Source organism: Perissodus microlepis, chromosome 6, assembly GCF_051167445.1.
Source record: "Perissodus microlepis isolate ML-2025 ecotype Zambia chromosome 6, ASM5116744v1, whole genome shotgun sequence".
NCBI lineage: Eukaryota > Metazoa > Chordata > Actinopteri > Cichliformes > Cichlidae > Perissodus > Perissodus microlepis.
In genome coordinates, this window is record NC_140466.1 from 8983823 (window position 1) to 9009481 (window position 25659).

General features: G+C 39.6%; 1 protein-coding gene across 2 annotated transcripts in view; it reads right to left on the reverse strand.

The window, feature by feature from the left end:
* Nucleotides 1-25659, reverse strand: part of cnnm2b (cyclin and CBS domain divalent metal cation transport mediator 2b) — a 51894-nt gene that overhangs the window by 20185 nt on the left and 6050 nt on the right. The gene's annotated exons all lie outside the window — the stretch shown is intronic.

A 25659-nucleotide genomic window follows, 5' to 3' on the forward strand; every position in this document is an offset into this window, starting at 1 on the left:
GTACATCACAGGGTCTGGTCTCAGTTGCTGTTTCAGCTCATTTTTACTGCTTCGATGCAGGCAAGCACAGACTGAAAAGATGTCTGAGCTAAAGACCAACAGAGTTATACTGCACAGCATCTCACTGCTTCCTCGCAACACTATGACAGCACAACAATGTTCAGTAGCTAGAACCTGAAAGTGAGAATGTTGTGAGTGCTAGATGGAGAATTGATGCTTTCAAGAAAGATACTCAGGTTACACCTAACACGCTGGCAGCGTAAGATCCCTTAAGAGAGGTATTAATAATGTAAGGACATAAATCCACTAACACAAAGAGCCTGAAAGTAGAAGGCCTTAGAAAATCTTAGCACCCAAGTGTCAAAAAACATACAAATGATATCTTCAGCATAGTGCTTTTTTACTGAGACAAACACAAATGGCACCTCATGGGTTAAAGCAATCATACCTCTGTAGTCCTTGAGCATGCACTTACTCTAAACTGCCCAGGGAGGGAAAGAGAAATGGAGTGGCTAGCACAGCACTGCAGAGTGAAATTGATCAATGCTCGCTTTTTTCTCGCTAATGGCATCCACTTCACTCATGTTAATGAACACAAGTTATGAAGTTTAGGTTTGTACTGTAATAAAACATGTTCTGTCTTTACACCATAGACTTTAAAATGAAATTAACTAACCATTGTCAGTAAAAAAAAACAGTTTGCTGCTGCATTTAAAACTGAAAATTAAAAAAAAAAAAAAGTACATATCTGAAAAGTCAAAAAGATTTCTGTTTTTCCAAGAGAAGAAACATCCAGCTTGTTATCACAGCAAAGTTTGTAACCACCTTCTGCTTATAGGTTTTACATTTGCAATTACACATGCCATTACTGCATATGGCATGGGTAACTGCAAATAGACCATTCATGTTTATAAAACAAATACTGGATTTGGAGAAAGAAATGCTGCTATTCAGGCTTTTCCGACTTTCTTCGGGGAAAAGTTTTCTTACTTATGCATTTTTTATATTTTTTTTTAAACTCGCATGTATTTCAGCTGCACAAGTAACGTAGTAACTGGGTCAATACTGTAAAATGTTATTTATTAACATTAATCGTTATCATTACTTACGTTGTATGGGGATGCAGTTTGCGATTTAATATACTGTTTATGTTACCTTGTTAACCTTTTATCGTGTTTATGGGAAGAACTGGCTTAACCTGAGGATGAACATGACATGCACAGGACATGCTCTAACATTTGTCAACGTGAGTAGGAGGACTTTTTATGTCAAAATATTTCCTAAATTGCAAAATAAAATCATGTTCATCCACACATACATAACCAAAGAGGGGCAAATTACAAATTACTACTACCAGACCTCATAAATAGTCACATAGTCTACTCTTTCTACAGAGGTTACCTTAACATCTTTGCACATCTGTAATTTCAGCCACTGGTATCCCAAAAGCACCAAAAGACTTGATGACTCTGTTGTAAGGGTTTCAGCAGAGGCAGTAAGCGTCATTACTTAAAAACGACATAAGGATGAAACTCAGTGGGAAGCTGAGATTACAGCGAGAAGCATGTTTATGCAAAGTTTATAGTCTGTCCCATGGACTGATATATAAGGAGACTCAACATTTTGTTCTATATAACAGAGGGCATAAGAAAATGATACACCCAATAATTTTCTCTTGTTACTATACTGGATGTTTTATGTGTCATTAGGCCAATTATAAATAAAGGATATGCACTGACAGAATATGTTGCAGCTCTAAAACCATGGGTCCACTTTATTTCACCTTTTAATGAATATCTTCAGCTCATGAAACGGCTGTTATGAGTTTCCATCACTAGTGGATGATCTTCCAGTACTTGATGGATTGGTTTAAAAGTTCAGTTTGAATTTATGATCACTTTGATGATCTACTGACTTTCCCCCCATAGTCTGAGTAAATTTTTCAACAACTACCAGATAGATTGCCATGGATAAGTGACAAGAGTGCCTATCAAAATCTGTGACCAATTAGCCTCAGCATTACTCTTTGCTTGTGATAAATGTGCTGGTGGCACACAGACAAAATGACAACCGTGGTATTAGTTATAACTACATGACTTAGCATCATCATTGATGTTAACGTTTAGCTTGTGTAGCTGGTCTAAAGTTCCTGACAGAGCTACACTTTTTTATTTAAATATTCTTGGCCGAGCACAATTAGGAAATACGGAATGAATGAATGCTCTTCTAAACTCTGGAAAACTCTTTTTTTTTCTTTTTTTTAAACAAACTGTATTTAAGAGCTGAGTCAATTAAACACTGGAAAATTTCCATGGGATTTGAGGGTGGGTGCGTGACCTCAGTATGGCCCTGTGGAGCAGACCTTTTGATGTACATCCTTCTCCTTATGCTGCCAGTGTATTAAACAACTGCTAAACTGTCTACTCAAGAGGATTAAGCACTTCCTGGTAGTGCACCTCTACTGCTTTGTTGTTAAGGAAAACAAAATAATCCGCTGTGTACTTTTTACTTCAGTTCACCCAATTACAAATATAAACCGAAACTGTAATTTACAGGGCTACTGACATTTCTCAGAAATGTTCAAACATAGCACTGAATAACTGTAATAATTGTGTTGTAGTTCTCAACAAGCTTCCTTAATAGATGAAACTGAAAGTGAATTGACCCTTGACCCTGCTGTTTGCAGTGTGCCTGTGCGCTGGACTACCCAGCATGCATTCAGCCTCATCCCAGCTAGATAGCCCCAGATGTCAGGCAGCAGTGGTGGGTTATAGGACCCTAGACGACTGGCCTTAACAAGGACACGCTCTCCCTGAGGCCCGCTGCCAAGTTCCAGGCTCCAGAAGGTCCAGAGTGTTAGCTTCTACTCTCTACCTCCACTCCCTCTTTTTTTTTTAAAAAACAAAACAAAAAAACACTGCTTCTACGGCAGCGAAGCAGCTATAAATAAACAGGCTGTCATTGTCTCGTAATATATTTATGGAACACAGAAGCTGCATTTTTTTCCTCTTGTTTGTGTGTTATTTTGTCTTTGTGGGAAACTGGAAAGTATGCACTCATCTGTGGGACAGTGAGACAAAATAACTGGGATGGCACTACTGTGCAAACACATATGTGTGTGTGTATTTGTGTGTGTACTGAGAGAAGCAGAAAGTGACTCTAGTTAGTTAAAGGTAGGGTATATGGTTCCATTCATGGTAACACTGCAACTTTTTATTCACATGTAAACAGAATTTATAACCTTCAACTGATTATAACCTGTCATAAAAAAAGTTGTAGTGCTTGTATTTGTCACCTAACCAAACTGATTTTTGAACACGAGTATTTTGTGCATTAGGTTTTTTAATCAAAGTATTCTAAGTGATATCAGACCAAAGCTTCAGCCAGAACAATGTGATGTGATGTAATTAAAGGTGGAAAAAATGGAGGCACTAAAGGGAAAGTCATTGGGTCCCCAAAGTCAGTCAACCAGTCACCAAAATGCCAGTCACCATAATAAAAGAACCTTTGAAAAATCTAAATTGGGGTTGCAATAATTCAGGAAGTAATATTCTTAATGGGCCCATTTTCATATGTAGTTTGACAAAGATCCAAATTAAAAGCGCTCCAACTCTTGATAACTGTACCAAGCCAAACCAATAAACCATCCATCTATCCATCCATACCCCAAAGCCAAGCCTGAGAACCTCCATTTAGGCCTTCGGAGACTAAGCCATGTGCTCTTTTCCACCATTCCCATCTTATTTATGGAATGTAGCTTTGTCATATTTTTCCATAGCGCAATATGCCCCTATAAATAGGCACGTAAGGCTCAGAGACTTGGGGTGGGAGTATGAGGGGTCAGTATCTGTTGTGGACACTCATCACTGCCCCCCCTCCCTGTCTCGCTCTCCCACTGTTTTTCCAAATATTTGAGCCCTGACAAATATAGTGCAACGTTAGGGTGATGGGAACTCGTTGGATGGTCTTTCTTCTAAATCTACCTCCTGTGAAAAAAAGGAGCAGAGTTTCAGGCTATTCTCACCCATTTTTCCATTGACATGGATAAAAACTTTACCCTGGTAACATGTCAGCTATTTACAGCTTCTTTATTTACACAAACATTCAGACTGAATACACACTGAATAAAATAGTGTCACCTCGTGGCCTGTATTATCTGGAGACAGAAATGGAATTTACAGATAAAACAGATACATGAAATGCCTGCTGAGGCATTTATAAGATTAATATAAATAAGGAAACAAATGATCCTTAATTGGTTACTTAAAGGGGCAGAGCAGCTGCTGCTCTAGGCTCCGTCAACTTCACTTTAATAAATCACACAAGGGGCATTTGCACCTTTATTGATCCTGAGCAAACTTTATAATGTGCATGCAGTTTGCTGAAGGGTATTTACAAAAATGATACAGAGAATAGGTCAACCAAGAGTGCTTAATTCATTTCGACTGTTCCTTTAATTAACTACATATCTTTGAGTAGATGGTATCAACTGACACAACAATATCATGATCTGGCTGTGTCTCAGGCTACGTTCATTAGACAGGGTTGTAATGCTGTTACGTGCTTTTACCTAAATGTGCTTGTACTAAATGTAGTTACGTAGGGCGATCGTGGCTCAAGAGTTGGGAGTTCGCCTCCCATCGGAAGGTTGCCGGTTCGAGCCCCGGCTTGGACAGTCTCGGCCGTTGTGTCCTTAGGCAAGATACTTCACCCGTTGCCTACTGGTGGTGGTCAGAGGGCCCGGTGGTGCCAGTGTCCAGCAGCCTCGCCTCTGTCAGTGCGCCCCAGGGTGGCTGTGGCTACAATGTAGCTTGCCATCACCAGTGTGTGAATGGGTGGATGACTGGTTGTGTAAAGCGCTTTGGGGTCCTTAGGGACTAGAAAAGTGCTATACAAATACAGGCCATTTACCATTTACGTAGTGCTCTGATAAATGCTATATAGATAATATGTAACATGTTTTTGTTTACAAGTTGAACAGCCACAAGGAGTAATACCCTCCATGGAGAAGGAGACTAGAGGCCAAGCTCAAGGTAGCACAGGTTAGCCAACTATCGGAGCTGCAGAAAGGCGCGATGAAGAAGGTGCCTAAGAAGTATAGCAAGCTGTACTGTTCCCACTGCTCTTCTGCATAGGCCTGAAACCCCTTAGTGAGATCACTGACAAGACTGGCTACTGATACCGACTACGGAATGGAGCAATCATCAGCCACCTCCTCTACATGGATGACATCGAGCTGTATGCCAAGAGTGAACGAGACACCGATTCACTTATCCACACCACCAGGATATACAGCAATGACATGGGAATGTCATTCGGACTGGAGAAGTGTAGTCGGATGATAATGAAAAGAGGGTAGTCAGAATTGAGGGGATTGAAAATCTAAATGGGAGACACCCCCCAGGGTGGTGGAGATTGCAGAGCTAAGATCCTGTGGGACTTCCAGATACAGACGGACAAAATGGTGGTGGCTAACCAACTGGACATAGTGTTGGCAGACAAACAGAAGAAGACAGCTGTAGTGATCGATGTAGCAGTTCCGAATGACAGCAACATCAGGAGGAAGGAACATGAGAAGCTTGAGAAGTACCAAGGGCTCAGAGAAAAGCTGGAGAAGATGTGGAGGGTGAAGGTGACGGTGGGTCCAGTGGTAATCGGAGCACTAAGTGCAGTGACTCCCAAGCTAGGCGATCCCAGGAGCAACATCCGAGATCTCTGTCCAGAATAGCGCAGTCCTAAGAACAGCTAAGATACTCCGCAGGACCCTCAAGCTCCCAGGCCTTGACATATAGGACATATGTATATATATATATATATATATATATATATGTATATATATATGTATATACACATATATATATATATATATATATACATATATATGTATATACACATATATATATATATATATATATATACATATATATGTATATACACATATATATATATATATATATATATATATATATATATATATATATATATGTATATACATATATATATATATACATATATATATATGTATATACATATATATATATATACACATATATATATATACATATATATATATATATATATATATATATAAAAAAACACCCATCTCGCCCCTGCGGGCGGTTTATCCTTCAAGCTCGGGTCCTCTACCAGAGGCCTGGGAGCTTGAGGGTCCTGCGCAGTATCTTAGCTGTTCCTAGGACTGCGCTCTTCTGGACAGAGATCTCCGATGTTGTTCCCGGGATCTGCTGGAGCCACTCGCCTAGCTTGGGAGTCACCGCACCTAGTGCTCCGATTACCACGGGGACCACCGTCACCTTCACCCTCCACATCCTCTCGAGCTCTTCTCTGAGCCCTTGGTATTTCTCCAGCTTCTCGTGTTCCTTCTTCCTGATATTGCTGTCATTCGGGACCGCTACATTGATCACTACGGCCGTCTTCTTCTGTTTGTCTACCACCACTATGTCCGGTTGGTTAGCCACCACCATTTTGTCCGTCTGTATCTGGAAGTCCCACAGGATCTTAGCTCGGTCATTCTCCACCACCCTTGGGGGCATCTCCCATTTTGACCTCGGGACTTCCAGGTTATACTCGGCACAGATGTTCCTGTACACTATGCCGGCCACTTGGTTATGGCGTTCCATGTATGCCTTGCCTGCTAGCATCTTGCACCCTGCTGTTATGTGCTGGATTGTCTCTGGAGCATCTTTACACAGCCTGCACCTGGGGTCTTGCCTGGTGTGATAGACCCCAGCCTCTATGGATCTTGTACTCAGAGCTTGTTCTTGTGCTGCCATGATTAGTGCCTCTGTGCTGTCTTTCAGTCCAGCTTTGTCCAGCCACTGGTAGGATTTCTGGATGTCAGCCACCTCCTCTATCTGCCGGTGGTACATACCGTGCAGGGCCCTGTCCTTCCATGATGGTTCCTCGTCTCCCTCCTCTTTCTTGGGTTTCTACTGCCTGAGGTATTCACTGAGCACTCGGTCAGTTGGGGCCATCTTCCCAATGTATTCTTGGATGTTCGTTGTCTCATCCTGGACTGTGGTGCTGACACTCACCAGTCCCCGGCCCCCTTCCTTCCGCTTAGCGTACAGCCTCAGGGTGCTGGACTTGGGGTGAAACCCTCCATGCATGGTAAGGAGCTTTCTTGTCTTTATGTCAGTGGCTTCTATCTCCTCCTTTGGCCAGCCTATTACCCCAACAGGGTACCTGATCACGGGCAGGGCGTAGGTGTTGATGGCCCGGATCTTGTTCTTACCGTTCAGCTGACTCCTCAGGACTTGCCTGACCCTCTGCAGGTACTTGGTGGTTGCAGCCTTTCTAGCGGCCTCTTCATGGTTCCCATTCGCCTGCGGGATCCCCAGGTACTTGTAACTGTCCTCTATGTCTGCAATGTTGCCTTCTGGTAGTTCAATCCCCTCAGTTCTGACTACCTTCCCTCTCTTCGTTACCATTCGACTACACTTCTCCAGTCCGAACGACATTCCAATGTCATTGCTGTATAGCCTGGTAGTGTGGATCAGTGAATCGATGTCTCGTTCACTCTTGGCATACAGCTTGATGTCATCCATGTACAGGAGGTGGCTGACAACTGCTCCGTTCTGTAGTCGGTATCCGTAGCCAGTCTTGTTAATGATCTCACTGAGGGGGTTCAGGCCTATGCAGAACAGCAGTGGGGACAGAGCATCTCCTTGGTAGATCCCGCACTTGATGGTGACTTGTGCTATGGGCTTGGAGTTGGCCTCTAGTGTTGTACGCCACATCCCCATTGAGTTCCTGATGATGATATATATATATGATGATGATATGATGATGATATATATATATATATATATATATATATATATATATATATATATATATATATATATATATATATATATATGCGAGCAAATTTTTCAGTGGTGCGACTAAAAAAAAATATTTGGTTGCACCTGTGCGACCAACTGTTCGGGTAGCAAAAAAAAAAAAAAAAATCTGCAACCTTCCCTGTGGTCAACAACAGACACACATTATGCCCCTATCGTGGACTAAACCAATCAGAGATAGTAAGGGGCGGGACCTCTCTGATTGGCCGTGGTCCAGTTGAAAGTGCAGGTGGAAGTGGGAGGTGAGTAGCTTGAATAAAGCGATATCAATTCATTAAATCCTGAATCGACTTTTAAATATAACTGTGTTTTGCCAGAAACGCCAGATTCTCAGATAAAAGCTCACAAAACCATTTCAACAACAACCAAACAGTAAATGAGAGCAGGTACACGGATTCCACACAAAGACGTAAACACGGAGCGGAACCGACGCATCAGAATCAACTTTGTCTTTCTCGGCTTTCTCACCCGACGGCCCGGAGACGGACACGCTGTCGGAGCTTAGTAGGGCTGCCACAAACGATTATTTTGATAGTCGACTAGTCACCGATTAATTTTGCGATTAGTCGACTAATCAGATCATCATCCATTGGACGTAAAACTACAGCTTATTGCACCAGCAGCATCTGCTCTTATATAACTATCATTAGCTTACAGCTTTAAGTGTTTAAGGTGCTAACTAAAAATAAAGACAAGATGATAGTTTATTAAATTTTAATGAAATTTGCAGATTGTTTAGGTGAAGTTTAATAAACTCAGCCGTCTGCTCCTTGATATCTAACATATAACGGGACACCGGAGTAAATTCTGGAGCATCTCACACTTCTGATAATCAGCTGTCTGCCTGACGTTTATTCAGCTGTGTAAAAACTATAACTTTGATCTCAGCCAAACCGATTTACTCAGGAACAAATAAAATACTAAAAAAAGCCAAACAATAAAATATTTAAGTTATCTAAGTGACTTATATATGTTTAACCTGAGTAGCGAAAGACGGAGGTGGGTTTGAAGCCGGGAGTCCGGTGTTCTCACGACTCTAGTGAGCCTTGCCCCGGCTAGCTATCGAGCTAGTGGGTAACAGACGTCTCTGAAAACGTCGGAGCGCTTTTGAAAATATGTGGTGTCTTGATAAACTGAGCAGATATTTGAGGTTTACACAGCTACATTCTCGCCTGAAAATATGTTAAACGTTTATTTTGTGACCCAGAAAGAATAATAAGAGTAACATTAAAACTAACTAGCTGCCGCCATTGTTGGAAACTGAGCTGGGCTGCGCTATGAATTCTGGGACACAGCTTCTTCTTCTTCTTCGGGGTTTAACGGCAGCTGGCATCCTTGTACATGCAGTGCTGCCATCTTCTGTTTCAGTCCGTTATTACACTCTTAAATCCTACTACTTATTCCTGCGTCTTTTGTGATCTTACAAAGCTTCAAACGATGCGTCGACTATTAAATTAGTCGTCGACGATTTTGATAGTCGACGTAATCGTGACTAGTCGACTAATCGTGGCAGCCCTAGAGCTTAGCGATTCTGATGCGCTGTGATTACGTCTTTTTGCGCTGATTCTGAGCTGCAGGTTTTGTCTCTCTCCAACCAAAATTCACCGAGCCAGCAGCAAAAGAAGCAGCAAACTGCGCTTCACATTTGATCAATGTCGTCATGAATTTTGCTGTTTTGCTTCCACGACTATTAAAATCACACTTCATGCACAGCTAGCTCTCTCTCTATCTCTCTCTGTACTTCAAGAACAGTTTCCCGTCTCCAATCTCTGTTTTCTGTATTATTCATTCGCTTATTACCCACCAGTCTACCGTTGTTTACAGCGCTGTCGGCTGCTGTCTTTTTCTTTTTCTTTTTTTCACTTAAATGACCTCGGACAAGAAAGCCTATTTTTTCTGTTGTTCAATACTGAAGAAATTTAAACTTTATATGCAGAACATTGTAGAATATTTTTAACGTTATCTGCTATAAAAAGCCATACCAGGAAAATCTCCTTCATGTTTTTCTGTGTTTTATTCTCAGTTACTTTCACACAAAGGCATCTGCTGTGATGGTCACAATTCTGATGAAGTCAGTACTGATAAATGATCAGAATTATAATATTTCTGACTGTCTGAGGCTAAGTTGAATCGAATCGGGACTTTGAAAACCGGAATCGAATGGATTATAGAAATCAGTGATGATACCCAGCCCTAGTGAGCAGCCTAGGCACGACAGAAGTGGATGTAGCTGTAATAGGAATTGCTAACTTTTCTGTTAAGTTAAGGCCTGATCCTTCTGAAATTCATAGCCAGTGCTCTGACACGGTGTCATCAATCTTTGAATGCTGAAAAAGCACAGTGTATCCAGAAAAACACATTATATTATATAAATTATTATAAAATTTGTGTGCGCCTAACTTTTGTGCCGGTACGCCTAACTTTTTAAAGTTAGGCGTACCGGTACGCCCATGGCAAAAAGTTAGTCTAGAGCCCTGATATGTATATATATATATATATATATATATATATATATATAGCCAAGTAAGCTAATCTACTTGTACGATCACACACATACATTGCTACAATGACTCATCTTGTAAGTCCCTCTCCACCAAATAGCATTATATACATATACTGTATCCCTCAATGAAATATCACCAAGCTATGAAAAAGCACAATTTTTTTAATTTTCCAAAGATAATATTCAGATATCACCTCTGAATTTCTCTCCTGACAGGAAATTAAAGCAACAAATCAGCTTGTGTGATATCACAAAGTTCTTGCATCCTTTGGTTGCTACACTGGTGAGCTGTCTTTAGCCCTGTCTCCATATACAGGGTGGGCCATTTATATGGATACATCGTAATAAAATTGGTATTGGTTGGTGATATTAAAGTCCTGTTTGTGGCACATTAGTATATGTGAGGGGGCAAACTCCTCAAGATGGGTGGTGACCTCTTCGACATGTCAATGGCTGTGAACAAAGAGAAACTTGTAAATAACTCATGAAAGAATAAAGTTACATTGAAACCAAGCACACCATTGTTTTTCTTGTGACATTACCAATAAGTTTGATGTGTCACATGGCCCTCTTCCTATTGAAAAAACAAAAGTTGTATCCAAGATGGCCGACTTCTAAATGGCCACCATGGTCACCACCCATCTTGAGGAGTTTGCCCCCTCACATATACTAATGTGCCACAAACAGGACTTTAATATCACCAACCATTCCCATATTATTACGGTGTATCCATATAAATGGCCCACCCTGTACATTGGTATTTTGGTTTTAGCCTTTTCTATCCGCTTTAGCCTTTTGTCCACACAAAAATGCTGTTTTAGATAACTGAAAACAGAACTTTTGAAAAACTCCTTCAAAGGTGAAGATTTTCAGTTTCTGCACTGACATGTGGAATAGAAAAACGGATTTTGTCTTACAAAGGTGTGCGCTTTTACTATTATTGGTGTCAGACTGGCCAACATTTTTTTACATTAGGAAAGATGGTGGTATATCGGTATATATCGCCGTCTGTTGCTCTGGCATGCACTTGACAGCGCTTGAGGTGTTTTCTTTTTTTTCATTTTCATGTTAACAGAGATATTTTTCAAAACAAATACGTAAAAATCCTCATTTTAGATATACTGATATAGTAGTTTCTGTCTCTGTGTTTTGTGTTGCAGATGCCAAGTAAGTGGTCAGTTCACCAGTTATTGGGAACATCTGGGCCTGCTCACAGTACAAAACCACATTCTGCTTTCTTCTTCAAGGGTGAGAAGGACAACTCTGCTCCGAAGCTCCATGCTAACCATTTTTGTGATTTCCTCTTTACTAAACAAGACCTTGCTCACTATACCAACCCTTTTAACTTACAACTAACCCCATGTTTCTTTTAATTAATAACAATAACCTTCATAGATACTCATCAGCACATGTGATATTTGGGAAATTTATCACCGGATGAGGCATGCTTTGCTTTCTCACTAACAAAACAAACTGCTTTGACTTTGATCACTGATCAACTTCCAAATGGGTGATGTTGTAAGAAACTGTAGGGGAAATGAGGAGAAACAGCTCAGATTTTAAAAACAATAATCATTTCCCAAACAATCATAATCTTAAGTATGCACATTCAGGTCCATAGCTGTCACAAATATAAACAATCAGGGTCACTTGGACAGAGATGAACACTGGCCTGAACAATTGACTCACTGACTGACTCACTTACCCTGTAATTTACCAGTCAATCAACTAAACAGTTGAGAAACAGACCTAATATTCATTTGCATGGACAAATATACAACTGCATGTGAACACAAACTCAGACACACAAAACTGAAAATGACTACTATAATTACTATTTTTACTGTTTAGCATTATTTTAACAGCAAAACAAAACAGTTATTCTGTTGCGGACACCAAATATATGATCAAACGAGTGCAAAGACTGAAATAGACGCCTTCCTATTTTAAATGTCGGTTATTTAAATTGCCTTTCACAAGATCTGAGATATTTCAGCCTGGAATTTAGAGATATTGTCCTGTTCACAACTAATAATCTTGATACACTCAGTGACATTGTTTACTAAGCTACTGAATTGAGACAGCACCTCACCCAAAGTGGAAATGCACCTTAAAACAGACTTATTTCTAGGTAAAAACAACTATTTCAGCGTTTGTGTTCAGTCACTGATGCACTGGTAGGTCTTCTAACGAAGCAATAGCATGGACAAATCAATCAATGGACAAAAGTTAAGTCCACTTCCAGCTCCAAAGCGTCACTAAGTGGCCTTGGTCACAAGATCATTCTGCTGCTACTAGCCAGTGGTGTTTGACTACACACACACATACACAAATACAGGACAGCCACACACACACTGCTGGAATGACATTGTTGTTCATTCAGAGAAGCAGCTTGCTGTCATAGCTGGCTGCGTTTGTTGTTGAAAGGTCCCCTGGGTGGAGATTCCTCTGGGCCTCAGTCATAAGGAGAGGCATCAATGGGAAACCAGTGCGGATAAATGAATGAGTCTGCGGTCAGGTGCTGCTCTGTTATGTGAGTGTTGCAACTGCTGAATGGTTAGCACATCGCACAAGGATGACGAGGACTGAGGGTGTCTTAAAAAAGCAAAAATGAAAGAAAAACTATTTTGTATTATTTTTGTGGTCATTTCTGAGCGAAAAATTGTCTTTACATAGAAAGTGCTTAATAGCATGCTAATACCAAGACCTGATCAGTAAGTATCAACATATTAGAGAATTAAATAATCAAATGGTGGCTGTGTGATAAAGATCATTTGCTGTAGTATTTTGTTTTTGAACTACATTCAATTTTCAATCTATTTCTTCTACAACTTTTATACTTTGTATATACAGTAATGAAGTGTGACAATGCAATAATGCAATAAATCTCTAGCATGTTTAGAGCAATCACAGTGACTTTATTAGACTACTTATCAAATGTCTGTTAAAAATGGCTAAACTTTCAAAATTAATATCAAAATAATGAATCAATTTATTCCATTGCCACACCAGCAGTCGAATCATTAGATGCACTCTTCATTTTTAACACAGAAAGAGCAAGTTAGTCAAACGCATAAAAACACACATTTCTTGGCATGGAGTACTCAGAGCTTTAAAACTCATAATTAATGCCTCAATAAAAACAATTAGCCACAGGGCAAAATCCTTAAAGCTACAATGAGCTAAGTACTGAATAAAAAAGCTCCTGTTCTTTCTGCAATAAGCTTTAAGAATGTGAAGGAAAACACAGAACCTGCAAAAACGTCCCGGGTCCCCGTGTTTCTTACCTCCACAGAATCATCAGTGATGATTCTCAAACTTTGCTGCATAAATAAATATGTAAACATGAACTCAAGTGATTTTAACATCTGAGTTTATCACTCCTGTTTAAATATTATATAGTTTAAAAATGACTTATTTCATGGTGTATGGTAGGCTACCATACACCATGACACCAAACACATAAATAGCTTTTATCATTTCTCCATAGTTTTTCCACATTTGAAGTGCTTTCATTTAAATGTTTGGGCCAAGAATATCCATTTATCTTAACTGCTTTTCCAAGTTGGGGTCGGAGGAGGGCTGGAGCCTGTCATAACTGTCATGTTGGAGAGGCAGCCTAGACAGATTGCCACAGAGAGGCAAGCGTTCGCCCTTATATTCTCTCCTACAGACAACTTAGAATCACCAATTAACCTAACAAGCTTGTTTTTGAAATATGGGAGGAAGCTGGAGTACCCGGAGAGAGCATGCAATCTCCATACAGAAAAGCTCCTGACAGCTGGCAGATTCAGACTGAAGACCTCCCTTTCTGTGAGGCTACAGTGCCAACAGTGGTGGTGTACCACTGCACTGTACCTCCCAATCATATTGTGTTAATGATACAAAAGAAAAAAAGGCCACAAGCTCAAAACATGGCAGTGCTCATCAGCAAAGCATAACAACAAAGTCCAAGAATGGACTATATGTTCAGGTTTTGCAGCCACATGACCACTTACTATATGATGCTAGACATTTAATCCTATAGGGTCAACTGAAAAAGGCCCCAGCCACACAGGTCTATAGACCAGTTACCAACAATCTGACAAACTAAGGATTGCGAGGGAAAAATGTGTACTCCCAGATCGCGGATGGTTTCTGGGTTGTAGTCGTAACCACCACCAGTGAAATCAATTCCTGAAGGCCCAGTCACATGGGTCTAGAACAGGGGTCTCAAACTCCAGTCCTCGAGGGCTGGTGTCCTGCAGATTTTTCCATGTGTCCCTGCTGCAACACACCTGATTAAAATTAGTAGGTCATTAGCAAGACTCTATAGAACTTGACTCCATGCTGAGATGGCAATTCAACCATTTGATTCATGTTACAGCAGCTTATGAGTAAATGAACATGGTCTAATAAAAGTACTTTTAGAAGTCAATTTTTCCAAACACTTACATTTACTTAAATTTACTTGAGTAGGGTTAGGGGTTGCCACTTCAGCATGCAGTCAAATTCTAGAGTCTTGCTAATGACCTACTAATTTTATTCAGGTGTGTTGCAGCAGGGAGATATGGAAAAGTTGCAGGACACCGACCCTCGAGGACTGGAGTTTGAGACCCCTCGTCTAGAACATGGTTAGACCACTAACCACCAGTTACCAGGGGAAAAATCTTTTACTGGACTGGTTGTTGGAGGCATACACTGCTGCACTAAAATCCTCTGGGCGATTGTTCAGGTTTCTAGCAGAAGACACAGACTTGTTTGCAAACACTAGTCAACTATTTCTTAAGAATGATAGTGAAACTGTGATAAGTGCAACACAAACTGGAACCAGAGACTGTCTGCTTTCAAAGTAAAAGCTGCACCTTTCGAAACATCATTCTGCAACACTGAGTTACAACATTTACTCTGGAGGGGAAGATTTTTTTTATTACAGTTTGTGTTGCACCTTTTCACGTTTTACAACTGCTTGGCTGGCAGCCAATGAAAGTTTGTAGACAAGTCTATGTAAACTACAGGCAAAGGTGACAATTCGCTAGTGACCAAAGCAATCACAAAGAGGTTTTCTCAAGCAAATGTTACCTAATGACAACTAGCAACCAACAAGAACCATTTGCCAAATGGTCAAATAGTAACATTTTCCATCGTAACCACTGGTGCCCCAAAAAAAATCACTGACTGTTCTCTCGGCCTATCTGACTGGAATCTGAGTGAGTGATAAAATGCTAAATATTAAATAATGAGAAGCACAAGTGAAAGAAATAAGGATGAAAAACCTCAATAGGTTATATCCCTCAAGCATGACATCAGATGATATCACAGAAGAAAGTTCTGTTTTTTCTGTGAAAGAATACAAAGGGGTTGATTATCAAAACGCAGGTGAAAACAATCAGCAACAAGTGAAGACAATTGCTATAGAGCAGACAATCACAAATAAGAAAATAAAGAAGTAACTAGAAGGATACACAACAGAAAACTAACCTTCACAGTAAAACAACACTAGGACCAAAAAGAAATCAAACAAGAATCCAAGGTACTATTCAAGAAAACCCAGGGCAATGAAAATAATGCATTTCCCAGAAATGATCTAAAATAACTCTTTTTAAATGATTATGGCCTTGACCCTGTAACACTTCAATGGTCATAAATAACTCTTTCACTCATCTTAAGGTCAATTGTCATTAATGATTAAAAGTCATAACGTCACACTTTGCACTAAACTTGGTTTTCCGATGACTTTACTAAAGTCAACAAACTCGGCTGTGTCCCTAAAGCAAGAAATTAGAACTTCAAGCTTTGATTAAACAGCCATCTGCAGTGGAAGCACACAGGACAGGAATAATAATTCAAGCTGGACAGTCAGCTGTGGATAGGGTTAAAGCTTAGAGGCTGAATCTGGGCCCGAAGGGTCAGCTGGAGCAGTGGCTGGGGCCTGCAACCCATAGTGGGGCTCTACTAGCAGTTCCCTCTCTTGCTGTTAGTTGGGAGACGCCAGAGAGGGAAAAGGTCCACCGCACGCATACCAAGAGTCCTGAATGACCTAAAAATGCATCTGCGTCTTTACAACAAAGTCAGATAGGCAGATATTTGATTTCTTCCTGCTTGGTTTCTTCATTTGAATGTAGAACTGAAAACAGTCTTGACAACTTAAATGCCTTTGTGTTATTTGTGCCACTTTGAGGAAAAAAGTTTTACTCGGTCTGTTTTCATGCTTGTACAAAATAATTGTGAAAACCTGAGTCAGAGTTCTTCTATGATTTGATACATCCAAATGTATAAGCATGAAAGAGGTGAAGCCACTTGAACTTGAAGACACGTTCTTCAACAAGATAACAAGTGAGCAAAACAACTGAAACGTGGAAAAACTGGTAAAATGTGTAAATTGAAAGCAGAAACCAAACCTATTATTGTGACTGCAGCGGAAAGTAGGTGCAAACCAGGGGCTCAATATTTGGAGCTCATTCCAATTTCAATACTGATCCGAAGGCAGTAAAAAAAATTCAGATACTGACAGCAAAACGGATCAAAAAGGTTTTTAACCTCGATAGCTTCAACAGCACAACGGGCACTTCATTTTGTACGTGATTACTGAATCATGGTTAATGCCACAGAGTGATCAAGAGTGCTTGTTGTTGGTATCCCGAAAGACATTTTGGACTTTTCCTGCAGAAAAATTATTTTATGATTTCCATAAAAGCACTTATGTCAAGTAGTTACAGCTTACCATATGCTCGATCAGAGCTTTTGTGACTCAAAATTGACCTTTAAGGTGTGATTACACAAACAGGGAAAATTGGTGCAATCAATTATATAGGTATGTGTGTGTATGTATGTATATATATATATATATATATATATATAGATATAGAGATATAGATATAGATATAGCATATGGTAAGCTGTAACTAGTTGACATAAGTAGATAAATATCAGCTGAACAAGGTAAAATGCTAAGTTATACAATTATATCATTTGCCTTGTCTCTGTCATTGTTTCTGTCAGCAGACAGCGCTATGAGCATTTCAAACAATGAACTCTGAGTCACTCTGCTGGAAAAACTACACCAGAAACTGTTTATAAAATATATATTTTTACATGCTAGGTAACATGCAAATACCAAAAAATCTTTAATAGATTAGTATTGGCTGAAACATTAGTTGGACTCTACTGGAAACCTACATTCAGTTCAGCTAACATGAGCTGCCACGTTTAAGGTTATTGGTAATTATGAGAAGAAGAAAAAAAGGAAAACAATCATATTTGTCATGCGGGGTAAATGTTATTAAATGTTGTTTTTTGGTTCCGTTTCATAGTGGGTTTATTCTTTAATATAACTTTGGTAATGTGAGGGCACGAAATGGTCACATGCACTCATGGCCCATTAGCTTTTGCTAATAAATGCTAATGAGTGGCTGGTGCTGATTTCTGAGAAACTGAAACAGCAGTGTGAGAATTTTCCAAATGTCCCCCAAAATGACTTTGATTACTTTCCTACAGACTTTTACAAATCTATAAAGTTTAATTAATAATTAAATCAGAAGGTATCCCATAAGAGTAAGTGTGAGGTCCTGATGCTCGGTGCTTTTTTGTCGTTTTAATCATTATCGATGTGTTTCACATTGCCAGCTGAAATAAAAACACTACCACTGCTTAAGTCTCAGGAAAGTAGGCTCCATCAGCTGATTGTAAAAAGTGCTGGTGTCTTTCGGGCCTGTGAAGGGCCCGTCTTGGGCTTTTCCTCTTGCCAGTAAATGGAGAGACGGACAGTGTGCCCGGTGTTATCAATGAAGCCAGCCTCTTGGCTCTCCAAAAAGTGCAGCTTGGAAGGCATCCATAGCAGGGCATTAGGCCTGGAGGTTTGTGTCGTTTGTAATTTATAACACTGAGGGAAATGGGTAAGAGGACAATATGGAGAGAAGAGGGAGAGAGGGAATGTAGGAGGAGGGGGATGGGACTTTGCTACACAAGCAAGTGGCTCTGCTTCCTTTAGTGTGCTGCACAGAGCCTGGTTACTAGGTTGACCAAGCTGCAGAGTCTTCTGTCCCTCTCTGAGGCACAGCCTGAATGGGCCTTATTTTTCTTTTTACTCAAGTCAAAGTTAGACACAAACCAGAAAAAGATACAGTCTTCTGTATAGAAAAAATGCAGTGCTGGAATGTAACTAAGTACTTTTACTCAATGTTTTCTTGGCCAAGTCTCGCTGGAAGAAAAGATTTTAATCTCAAGGAACTTCCTGGTGATTAAAGATTAAATAAAAACACAAAAAAACAAAACTTAAGTACATAACATCTTTTTTTTAACTAAATTTTGTGAATTGCAATTATCTGACACCTTTAGTAGCCTTCATGATGTTTTGATTCCTTTGTTGATTCATATTTGATCACTACTTCTCAAATAAATGTTTAGACTGGGCAATACATTAATGCCAGAGGAGAGCAAACAAGCAAACAAAAAACCCACAACATTTCCATGCTATGGGACTGATTTGTTAAGTAGATGAGAGCACATTTAAACAACAAACCCAGTAAAAACAGCTCTTAAGATTTTTCCTTATAGTCCTTATAGTCCATACAGCCTTATAGTCCAGAAGTCATCTGGACTATCAGGCTTAAAACAAGCAATGTGAAGCAATTATTTGTTCATTCATTTCCATAAGAAGTATATTAAACAATACATTTTAAATCAAATAACTATGACACTAAAAAGCTGCTTGCACATTAATGCATCACTGGAAAAACCCAATTATATAAAGCATAATTGTATATTAGTCCCAGGCGCTATTCTATAGCCTCAACTTCTTTTGTCTTTAATACATTAAGTACATCAGCCCATTGTACATTTATACCCAGGATGTAGTAGCAGCTAGTTGCCACTTTTCTCCACATGAGAGAATCAGTAGGATGCCGGTTAATCAGTGCTAATGGCTTTCATTAAGAGGAGTCTCACTATCTCCATGTTTCATTATGGAACGCCATCTCTAGAGCCTGCTAGAGCTTCCAGTGGGACAGACTGACATAGAGGCGGCATTACAAATTTGTACATTTCAACCCCTGCTAATAAGACATAATGATTACCGCAATACAGTAATCATCATCATCACTCTTCTCCTCCTACTAATCATCATACGGCGACACTAATAGCAGCAATTTCCCGTCATTTCATAACAATGACATCATGCACAACACCCAAATTACCCTGATAATATCTTAAAGACGTAACCACAGTCAGAGCAAACAGTTCCTCTCAGCAGAGACAAAATGAATGACACTTTGCATACGACTACATAAAGGATTTGTTTTTATATATTAAATATGTAATGGTGGCATTTCAAGTATCAGCTTAAGGACGATTTTGCTCTTTTTGCTCTTTTTGCCATCAAATGCAAAAGAAAGAGCATCTTTTAAGTGTCTTTCCAACAAGATAAGGGTCTTGGTTAAGTGGTTTCTTGCTTTAGAATAGAATTTCTTCTAAAAATCTTGGAATTTAATAACAGCAAAACTTTAGGCTTATAACAATAAATTGGTTAAATTTGGTGCCTTTTTGTGTCTGTGTGTCTGCATGCATGTGTTTTATATTCTGCCATTTGGACGACAGAAACACAAAGTCTTTCTGGTGTATCATCATCATCAGTCTTTGAACATTTAGCCGCAAAAAAAATATTGGCAAATGCCAATATTCAGATAAAATATTGATTAACGCCAACAGTTCATTTCTCTACTCCCACTAAAGTCTTAGATTATACAATCCCAAAACAGAGGCTGCACTATGGAGATGATCATTTCACATTTGTTTAAAGAGGATTAAAGGGGCTATCAAAATTAATAAATTTAAGTTCAAATGGATGTAAGTGCAAATATCTCATCTTCCATTCGGGTAACTTACAGTTAAATCCAGGCCAACAGAGTAAATGAAAACATGAGGCTGTTCTGTTACATCATACACCTCTCAGCCTCAGTCTCCTGTTACAGTAATACCTGCATGGCCACGTCAATTACAAAGTCTAAATAATCTGTTAACGAAATAACGGGCAGGTGCAGTGTGAGCTCTGTTTTGGGAAGCAGCTTATTAAAAGCAACGTGGGGGTGGCTGCATTCTGGATTGCATAATAACAAATTTTTTCATGGCGACAGATCCTAGGCAACATGCGCTGGAAGCAGATTCGGCTCCTTAACTACACGAACAACACAAAATTACAAAAGCCATTCCTTCAGGAGCAGCCATCGTCAGAGACTACCAGAAGTTATATGAGTCACTAATGAGTCTGCACTCAAGTTACTAGGTAGAAATGACGTGAAGTGAGATGCACTGCAGTGTCGAGAAAAAAGAACTGCGGTTTTTAAAATGTGCTCAAGATAGATGTTTGCACCAACATCAGAGACAATACATGACAGTGTTTGGATTTCTGTGCAATGTGTTCTGACCGAAAGAGACCTTACAGTAGTACAGTAATACCACTATACTTTCTACAATAAGTGCCTCAGGTTTATCCCACTCACTTCCTTGGTACAATATGGGACTTTTTCTCAAGTGACTACAGTGATAAAAACCATATTTGTGGATGTTCATAAAAAGCCCATTGTCACAAACAAATAAATCTGCCATACAGAAGCAAGGACGTGAGATTACAGAGGTTTATATCAAAAGTCTTCCATGTCAGATCTCCACACTTGATACTCTTCAAAGTAACCCTTGATAAAATGTCAACTATAAAGCAACAGAGACCTTTTTGTGTGTTTTAACCCCTTTTGGATAGTAGTGCAGTCTCATTTCTACTATATCTTTGGATGGCTGTGCACAGGTCAAATTTGGAGGCTAACGCATTTTGGTGCTACTTCCAAATATAGCAAGCTGAAGCTGACATAGTTGTTTGCTTGCAGGAGTTGTAGGCCAGCAGTACTGCTTAATACCACAGCCTACGTGAATAGAGACTGGATCACACCCAAAATCTTAATTTTGACATCAGAATACATTACAGTCAACGAAAAATCTGCAAAACTTCCAGGAAACCTACTTTACATTTATTTTCCAGGAAGAAAATAAATGTAAAGAAAAGTCATAATGCCAGATCAGACAGGCTTTGGTAATGCACTGCGGCTAGATTGACACTCCTTAACTGTTGTACTAATCGGGTCTTAAAAGCCTACTCCATGTTGTACCAGAATCTGAAGAATGTGGGGCAATTCAAAAACTAGTCTTGCAACGCAACAAACTCAAGAGTTCAACCCAGTCAATATCAAAATCTGCAAAGGTCAACAGTGCATCCATTCATTGTTGGGAAAAGTTTGTTTTTTTTGTAATAAGTTACAGATTACTAGTTAACTTGTAATGAATTTATTCTTCATTGATGATGAAGAATAAATGTTTTTATTCTTCATCATCAATGTAGCTTATTGCAGTTACTGTAATTAAAATGCATTTCGTTTTTGATTACTTGTCTAATAAATTAAATTGGGCAATAAAGCAGAAACAGACTTGAGCAATGTCAACATTTTTTTACAGCTTGCAAACAGGGTTTAGACTTGTTTACTAGCAGTAGATTAATGTCAAAGATTTAAAAAAAAAAGAAAAATCACTGAATTTCTGTACCCTGACATTGTTGGCGGGTCATAGCGTGGCCAGCTCGGATTTTTCACACAAATGTGCACAGAGTTGACTGGTGAATGACAACAAATTCAAACAACAGACACAAAAAACAACGCTAAACACCTTCAGGTGACTGTTGTTGTGATTTGGCGCTGTATACATAAAATTGAATTGAACTGAACATTTGAGCACAAATTGCTAATACATCAGCTTTTTGGAACGATCGGTATTAATTACATTTACATTTACTGCACAGTCTCACACCAACTTTTATTCTGAATTGACAGAAATTCTACATTTCTGCATTCGTGGATGTCACAAGTAACTAACCAACTTGACTTCACTGCTTGGGAAGTACAATAAGTGAGATTTTGGCTACAGCTGGTTTTCATCCATTTAATGAGTTTATGAAAATGAACTTACAAAGTCTTTATATTTGCATTACAAAATCTAGTAACCATTACATCATCGTCATTTTTTTTTCACAATTGTGTTACCCTGGAGCCTAAACAGTTATGAAAAATCAAACTCAAACAATGTGCAAGTATAAGCAATGCTAATAGAAAATGTCAGTTTGTTTGGTTTTTAATCAAATGTTTTTCTTCAGCCAACAAATGTGATGTTTGCTATTAGAGAAGGCCAGGAGGAGCACTGTGTCTTTGTGGATCTAGAGAAAGCATATCACAGCGTGCCAAGAGAGGAACTGTGGTACTGCATAAGGAAGTCAGGAGCGGCTGAGAAGTACGTGAGTGTGGAGCAGGACATGTATGAGGACAGCAAGAGAGTGGTGAGGTGTGCAGTAGAAGTGACAGATGGGTTCGAGTGAAAGGCGGAGTAGCATTACATCAAAGATCGGCTCTGGGCCCCTTCTTGTTTGCAATGGTGATGAAGAGATTTATAGATGACGTCAGGAAAAAAACTTTGTAGACTATGATGTTCGCAGACAACACTGCGATCTATAGTTGGAGTAGGGAGCAGGCGGAAGAGAGCCTGGAAAGGTGGAGAGAAGAGGAATGAAAGTCAGAATACATGAGTTTGAATGAGAGGGAGACCGATATAATAGTGAGGATGCGATTAGGAGAGGTAGTGACGGTGGATGAGTTTAAATAGGCATGATGGAGCAGATGGAGACGAGTGTTGGGTTGATTTATCAGAGAAGGGTAGGGGAAGATGTAGTGAGACTTGCTTTGATACATTATTTAGAGACAGGGGCACTGACAAAAACACAGGAAGGGGATCTATAATAATGATAATAATATACGGGACATGCCTCTCTGCCAGACAAATATAGTGTATTACAGAGTTTAAGTGGTGCAGAGGGTGGTCAGGATTATCCATGATGGATAACAGTGACCTCCTCGCTACACCAGCTCCACAAGTTCCAATTTGCAGCCAGTAACAGAGCCGGCCTTACTAATCAGTTTGTTCTGTTGGTGTCACCACCTGATGATGATTTCCCAGCAAACCACAGCAAAGTCCACCGTGCTCACCACAATTAACTGATAAAAAAAATAATCACCTTTGTTTTGATTGACAGATTGAAGGCTCTCAGCTTCCTTAGGAACTAAAGTCTGCTCATTCCCTTTTAGTATATAGCCTCCAGTTCAGCCCAGGTACTTATACATCTGTACTACGTCAGTATCCTGTCCCGTGATAGACACGGGTCATGTAGCCATCCTCTTCCTTCTGAAGTCAATAACCATCTTTCTGGTCTTATTCATATTAAGAAGCAGACAGTTCCTCTCAGACAGTTACACAAAATCATTAACTAGTTCTTTGCCCTCCTCCTTCTGCCACATAAACATCCAACAACTACAGAACTGTTACAGCATCTCTATATCTGGCATGAACTGCAGGTGTACAATGTGAACAGCAATGGAGACAGCACAGAGACCTTTCTGCACAGCTGCTTTAGTACACATCACCAAATCAGACAGAGCACCGCTCAGTCTCACATACTATGACCTGTCTGCCAGGTGGCCAGTAATCCATGAGATGGTGGATGCATTTACTCACACGTAGCTTCTCTTCTCGTATCATCCAGTTCTGCATCTCTGCACGCCATTGTGCATATATACACAAAGTACTTTCTAGTGAATGCTTTCTAGTTCTGTTCTTTCTACAGCATTTCCATCCTCAGCTTTTTTCAGTAAGGAGTCTTAATGCCATTGTTTACCATTTTTAAAAAATGTTTTTCCAGCACCTGAAAGCATATGATCTGCGCAAATTGCTGGTGAACACAATGTGGAATTAAGGGAGAGGATCTGTTCCACAATAGTTCAGAATGTGTTAATGTAACACACTCAAGTCTGTTAGGGTCTGTTGGGATATGACAGACAATAATTTCCTCACTGGACGGTCTGCGCAAGGATCTGTGCAGATGTCCGAATCCCTGTCTGGTTTTTTGTGTGTCTTATCTAAGCCATCAACTGTTATGCATGCACACCTTTAAGTAAGTATAATAGGATAAGTATTATAAGTATAATAGGAATAGCTACTCAGCCATGGTGTCTCCAGCTGTCCATGTCTATGTCCACAACTTGGTATAATCAAGGCTTTAAGCAGTACAGTATACTAGCTCATATGACCACAGATCAGCCACAGATAGACATTTTTCTTTACATCAACTCTTTATTCAGGTCTGCGATCATTTTGAGACCATAAATGATATCCCTACTTTTGCACTTTATTCATTAACCTCAAAGACAGCTTATCATGTAAAACATGTAAGTATATACATGTAAGTGTTCAGTGGGCCTGGTCAGTCCCTCTCACATTAGATAATCATGCTGCATCCTGGTTACCTCAACACATGAAGATTACCAATGCTTTTTCAGGTGTTGTCAGCACGTGGCCTTTAAAGGGTAGTTATTAAATAATTCTCCATAATGTAGTACTGTGCTTACTATATATAAACTCTACTTTCTCAAAAACTCAAACAATTTTCTGGTATTCCCAAATGATTAAGTTAATAAATGACTTGTCTGGTTCAATCAGCAACAATAAGTGAACTAACCGCATGAATTAACGGCAACTAGTGAACTAGAAAAATCCTTTGTCAGGTGCTGTCTTAATAGAAAGAAAAGCAATGAAAATTTCATCGTGACGGATTACATAATGCGCTTTCAGCAGGCTTCTCCAAAACTACGTCCAGAGCCGGAAAATCTGGCGGCAGTGAGTTATTCATCGCTTTTAGTAAACGGGCTAAAACACGCATTAACAACTTGTGTGGGCCTTTAAACTGAGTCACAGACAAGAAGTTACCAAACAACAGGTTACTACAACAGAGGTTTTCTGGCTTCTTTCTCAAAGACCTCCTAAAAGGGTTGCAGAAACAGAGGAATATGTTTACAACAAGCGAATCATTTTTGTTCTTATAAACCATGCAGACAGGCGCCTGAACAAATAAGCAGAAATCACAAGTGATATGATTATAAAAAGATAAGTGTTTAAATAATACATAAATTTGTTTATAAATGAACACACTATGTTACGCTGGAGGTAACAAGTACTTGCGACACTCAAATGCAGAGTGTTGTTTTTTTTTTAAATGATATTACATTCCACCGGAGAGAAAATCTGCAGCCGATGCCGTCTTCTGTAATACCAAGTATAGTGAAATGCAGACAACCTTTGATTCGAGGTAATTAGTTCTGATAAAGTGAGCGGCTGGCAGAAGAAGTCACGCTGAGTTCAAAGGGGTGTCCCTCATCAGGAAACATTAAGTGT